Consider the following 6,000-nt stretch of genomic DNA (forward strand, 5'->3'; position numbering starts at 1 on the left):
TTTTCTGTAACCTGTTCTTAAATATCTCCGGAGATGGAGATTCCACAACCTCCCTTGGCAATTTATTACACTGTTTGACCACCCTGACAGTTGGGAACTTTTTCCTAATGTCCAACCTAGACCTTCCTTCCTGCAGTTTAAGTCCAATGTCTCTTGTTCTATCCTCCTCCTTGTGACACACCTTCAGATATCTGAAAACCGCTTTCAAATCCCCCCTCAATCTTCTCTTTTCCAAACTAAACAAGCCCAATTCTTTCAGCCTGTCTTCATAGGTCACATTCTAAGAACATAAGAACGGCCATACTAGGTCAGACCAAAGGTCCATCCAGCCCAGTATCCTGCCTGCCGACAGTGGCCAGGGCCAGGTGCCCCAAAGGAGGTGAACTGAAGACAATGATCAAGCGATTTGTCTCCTGCCATCTGTCTCCAGCCTTTGACTAAAGGCTAGGGGCACCATACTTTACGATTGGCTAATAGCCATTTATGGACCTAACCTCCAAAAATGTGTCAAGCTGTTTTTTAAATTCTGTTTGAGTGCTGGCCTTCACAGCCTCCTCCAGCAAGGAGTTCCACAGGTTAACTGTGCACTCTGTGAAGAAAAATTTTCTTTTATTAGTTTTGAACCTACTACCCATTAATTTCATTTGGTGTCCTCTAGTTCTTATATTATGGGAACAAGAAATAACTTTTCAATATTCACCTTCTCCACACCATTCATGATTTTCTCTAGACCTTTAATCATTCTTGTCTCTCTTTTCTGGACCCTCTCTGATTTCTCCACATCTTTCTTGAAGTGAAGTGCCCAGAACCGGACACAATACTCCAGCTGAGGCCTAACCAGCGCAGAGTAGAGCAGAAGAATGACTTCTTGTGTCTTGTTCACAACAGACCTGTGAATGCATCCCACAATCATGTTTGCTTTTTTTGGAACAGCATCACACTGTTGGCTCATATTTAGATTTTGGTCCACTATTTCCCCTAGATCCCTTTCTGCTGTTGTCATTCCAAAACAGTCTCCCCCCATTTTCGGCTGGTACATTTGCAGAGGAAAATGTTTAATGTTTAAATCCAGTTCAAACATCTAGTGTAACCCCCCACATACTGGAGAGGGAGATGAAAAGATATTTCCTTTCAGGAAACCCTGTGAAAAGGAGCTTTTGGGACCGCTTCAGATGCAGCCACGTGCCCCACCACTTTGCTGTTTACCAGTGGAAAATTGTGAGACATTTGTGGAAGCAACTTGACCTTTCTCTGAAGGAATGTGCACGTGACAGTCTGGCTACCCAAGGAGTACATGGTGCCGGCCTCCCAAGACTGTCCAGAAAAGGCTTAAGTTGCAGGTTGCCTGGTGTAATGGGCAACACTCAGAATTCTTAACTGTGCAGTCTGAGTTGAAATCTCAGTGGGACCTCCTGGCACAGTGAGTGTTGGCTGTAAATCTCTGTCTGTTCAAGGACTGGGCCTTTTTTATCCACAGGGACACCTGAGTGTGGGACTTTTCCTCACGCTGAATGAATGAGGCCCTCTGGAGCTTCACAAAGAGTATCTCACCTTCAGAGGAACCGTCTGGAAATTGGCCTGCATCCTCCACTGGTTCAAAGCCCTCCCCATGGACCCAGCCAAAGGGGAATTGTTTGCTGTGTTCAGCTCAGCTGCTCTGAGGGAGGCTGTGGCTGAAACCCTCCTGCAATCTCCTCCCACTGAGCCAGACACTGTTTTACTGAGAGAGGGGCCCCTCCTAATCTCCACTATCTCCCCTCCACCAGCAGCCACCACACACGTGGCACTGCACTTAGTTAGCTGGAGTAAATGCAAGTCGTTGTCATGCCACCATTTCCCACTGGTGTGGTCTGTCCCCTGGCTCAGCCACCCACCAGCCTGGCCCACTCTCGTCCTCAGCCAGCAGTGGAAAGCTGAAAACCAGCAAAGCAGACCCCACAAACCAACATGCTCTTTCTTGTTCCTTACACTGAACCAACTGATCTGTTCACAGAAGGGAGGGAAGAAACTCAGGCATTGAACGCAGACCACCTGCTCGGAAGACAACCAGGCTAACACTTACACCAAGCCCTCTTTGCCCTGCTTGTCACACCCAGAAATAGGGATCACTGAGAACCTGTCTTCATCCCCGGTGCAGCCACAGCACCTCTGGTGCAGTTCAGTCGTCTTCTCCGCTGGATATTAACTTTCTCTGAGAGGCGCGGGGGCTGGCTCCAAGCATAGTGCTCTGGTTTGGCTGCCACATGCTGCATGGACAGTCTCAGGTGGGACTTTGACAGGGACTCTGCACCAGTCACACCTAACGTAGGTGTCATATGGCCAGCTGCCTTCTGCTCTGTAGGGGCTATTTTGGGATTGGCAACAAACTAGGAAGAGGAAAGGCCCTGAAAGGCTGAGCGGTTGTAACTGAGAGAAAGGCTGCAGGTGCATCTCAAAATAACTTACACAATTTGCATATTCAGAGATACCTTATTTTGAACTTGGGGCCTATTTCGAAGGGTCCATTAGCCCTCTCGTGATCAGGGGAAGTGGAACCGGAATACCACACTCAAAGTATCTGTATCTCTGTGTGATGAGCTAGCAGCTGCAGCCTACTGTTGGGAGTGAGGGAACTTGGATGTTCGGCAGGTACTTCGAAGCGCCTGCTGCTACACTGCCTGTCAGTGCTTCAAAGTCAGCCGCTTTGAGGTTCCCAAGGTGGCCATTACGCTTATGAAGAGCTACATATGCATCACAGCACCTCATTAGTCTCCTCTGACATGCCTGCTTAGCACGCCCCATTGGAAGGAGGGGGCTTGTATGGAAGCACCCAGAGAGGAGTTACTGACACTGAATGCAGACCCAGCAATACCTGTTGAATAACATGGTATCCGTAACTTGTTTCTCCCCCACTTCTTTGTAATCACTGCTGAGGCTCGAGGCAGATGGGAGAAAGCTGCCCTACATGCAGAAACCATCTGCCTCCCTTAGCTGCGGTAGCTCTGTGGGTGGGAGAAGCCTGGTCTGTGGAGGCAGCTGTAGGGTGCCCCTGGAGGTAGAAAATAACAGAGAGAAAGCCGTGCTAGTCTGTATACTATCCAAACAAAAAAGCTGTGAAGTAGAACTTTAAAGACTAACGAAATAATTTATCAGGTGAGCATTTGTGGGACAGACCCATTTCTTCAGACCAGAGCCAGACCGGAACAGACTCAGTATTTAAGGAACAGAGAACCAAAAATAGTAATCAAAGTTGACAACTTCAAACTTTCTTAGACAAAGAGTTAATGGGCAAAAAACAGACATGAAAACATTCCTGATTCACAAACCAGTTAGACTACATTTTAATGGAGTGGGCCAGTCTGTTAATGACAAGAATTTGCATCTTCTTGAAGAAAAATTTTCAGTCTCCTTTGGAAAAAGAGACTGCTGAACTCTCGTTCATATTCAAATGAGACACGTTAACGTGTGGTTTGAACCAGGATGCAAATTTTCTGAGATACTATAGGGGCTCTTTTGCATACTTGCCTTCATCTAACTCTTGACTCTGACCCCCCCCCACCACCATCCCACCACATTACTCTCTGATTTGATGACCTTGATAATATTTTTTTTCTGATTTGTCAATGTTGATGACTATTTTTGGTTCTCTGTGCCTTAAATATTGAGTGTGTTCTGCTATGGCTCTGGTCTGAAGAAGTGGGTCTGTCCCACGAAAGCTCACCTAATAAGTTATTTTGTTAGTCTTTAAAGTGCTGCTTTACTGCTTTTTTGTTCAAGAGAGAGAAAGTTTAATTAAACTCCATTTGTAAAACCACTCTGGACATGGGGAGGAAAAGGAACTGTGGAAGCCGGGTTTGTCCTGCAGGGGACTGAAGAACAATGACTCAGAAGAGAGTGTCACTTGCGTACAGAGGAACGGCAAAGCCGAGGGCAGGAAGAGGAGAGTGCTTGTGCTGCCAGCAGGAGAGAGAGCTCACTCCATCAGTCTCCTCAGGCTGAAGGCAGGTGGTAACAGGAGACTCCTGGATACCCACAGCTTTGAGTCTCTTCCTTTCCCACAGTGGCCCATTTTCAGGATCTGCTTCTTCTCAAGCAACCCCTTTCTCCTTCTCCACAGCCCAGCTTCTGTCCGATACACGCAGGATGTGGCCACACGAGCCTCTCTTTTGCAGGGGCTGTGGGAGTGCGCCACTTCAGAAGATGCTGTGATGTGGGGGGGTATGTGTGTGTTTGTATGAGTGGCTCACAGAGGGTGTGGGGCTCCTGTTGAGGGTAACCTGGTGACCAGGTAACACCTTTGTCCTGCAGACAAAGGGGGAGGTGGAGCCCAAGGAGTTTAGATTGAAACTGGGAGGTAGGAAGCAGTTAGTCTGGGCTGGGAGGGAGAGAGACAAAGGAGAGGGAAAGGCCCCAGCTCTGGGGGCCCTCAGGGCCTCCTCTCCCCAACATGGATTGGACTGGCTGTCTCTGCCTGCTGTACTGAGTCTTCTGAAAGATGCTGTGTCCTGTCAGCTAATAAACCTGCTCTTCTCCTGCTGCTGGATGGGGTGCAGAGCCTGGGGAAGCCTGAAACCCTCCCAGATGTGAATGAGGCAGTGATATGAATATGCAACAACTCATTTGCACAAAGGCAGCCCCATGGACTTCAAAAGCTCCACTGGAGCACACAATTGATCAAGTCATTCTGTCTGATTTTGAAAGGCCCCCCTTTTTGTTTACCTTGACGCTACCAGTTGGGAAAGGATGCTGTTGTCAGAGTTGCCACCAGCGTGGTGCTCTGCTCTCTCCAATGTATCACTCGGCTGCGTGCGTGTGTTCCCTCTGTGTGCTGCCCCAGCTCAGCAGATAGCTGACACAGCAGACTCGAAGAGAACCCCCAATGACCACAGAGTCTAGTAAGGTGCGAAGGCACGTCGGCCAGGTTTATTGCTGTATTGGACACAGTAGTAGTTCCCTGTAGATTTCTTAGTCTAAGTCAGGGCATACTACAAATATGCACCCACAGTCAATGGACTCAGCTCAGTCAGTGGCAGGACTTTCCACTGCCCCCTCAGCCAGACCCAGACCACATCCCAAGATTACATTCTTATACACAGGTACAAACAGCTTCCTCATCACTCCTGACATATTGAGGTACAGCTCTTCTACATAGTCAGGTGCCGCCTCTCACCTTGTACATGGTGGTTTGAACAAACCACTACCCATCATATTACCCTTTTGCCCCTCTCATTGGGATGGGTCAGACTGTTCTTTCTGATCTGTGGAATGTTCCAGGGTGAAGTGTTCTGGTACCACGTTCCTCTTTCAACACAACAAGTAGACAGGTTTCTGCAACATCAACCCTCTTCTTGCCAACTTCTGAGAGCACTGCATTCCTTTTGCTTACAGATGCACTTTGCTTTCTGTTAGCAAAGATTTGACCATCACTTTGGTTCAGGCCTAAGGCCTTGGACTAGGCCTCTACTTACTACAGATGCTTCACCCCAGGTGGGATTTGAACCCACAGTCCTTGGCTTAGAAGGCCAATGCCTTATCCATTAGGCCACTGGGGTACACAAGCAAAGGGAAGCAACGAGGTATAAAATTCTCTCTCAAAAATGTACATTTCTCACCTTGGAAGACAAAAAATTTGCTCTTTCTTTGTCTTTGTTCTTTCTTTGTTGTGAATCTGAGAAATGCCCATGCACTAACTCTGCAGTAGCAACAAAGGAGTGACCCACACCCAGCTAGATGTTAAGTTACCATCCCTGGCCATTCACCAGGAAGTGACATGTAGGCAACAGGTTCACAACGGCCATGAAAGGCAGCTGCTCAATGGGCTTGACACCATGAGCTGCTTGGCTCTGACACACACCGAGGATCTTTCTGGCACCCAGATGAGCGTGTAAAGAAAGGGACATTGACATGATCATTTCTCCTCTCCTCCTGTACCTACACTGAAGGCAGCAACAATGTTGGAAGGACAAAGAAACTTTTGATGTGGCCTAATTGGAAAAGCATCCCAGGAAGCACAAACTGCTA

At 47.9% G+C, this 6,000-nt stretch overlaps 1 non-coding gene across 1 annotated transcript; it reads right to left on the bottom strand.

The window, feature by feature from the left end:
- Positions 1-5,458: 5,458 nt before the first annotated feature.
- On the bottom strand, positions 5,459-5,531 carry TRNAR-UCU (transfer RNA arginine (anticodon UCU)). The gene has a single exon. It is a non-coding gene; the product is annotated as a tRNA-Arg (tRNA).
- Between the last annotated feature and the right edge of the window lie 469 nt (positions 5,532-6,000).

The sequence above is a fragment of the Carettochelys insculpta genome, chromosome 33 (assembly GCF_033958435.1).
Source record: "Carettochelys insculpta isolate YL-2023 chromosome 33, ASM3395843v1, whole genome shotgun sequence".
NCBI lineage: Eukaryota > Metazoa > Chordata > Testudines > Carettochelyidae > Carettochelys > Carettochelys insculpta.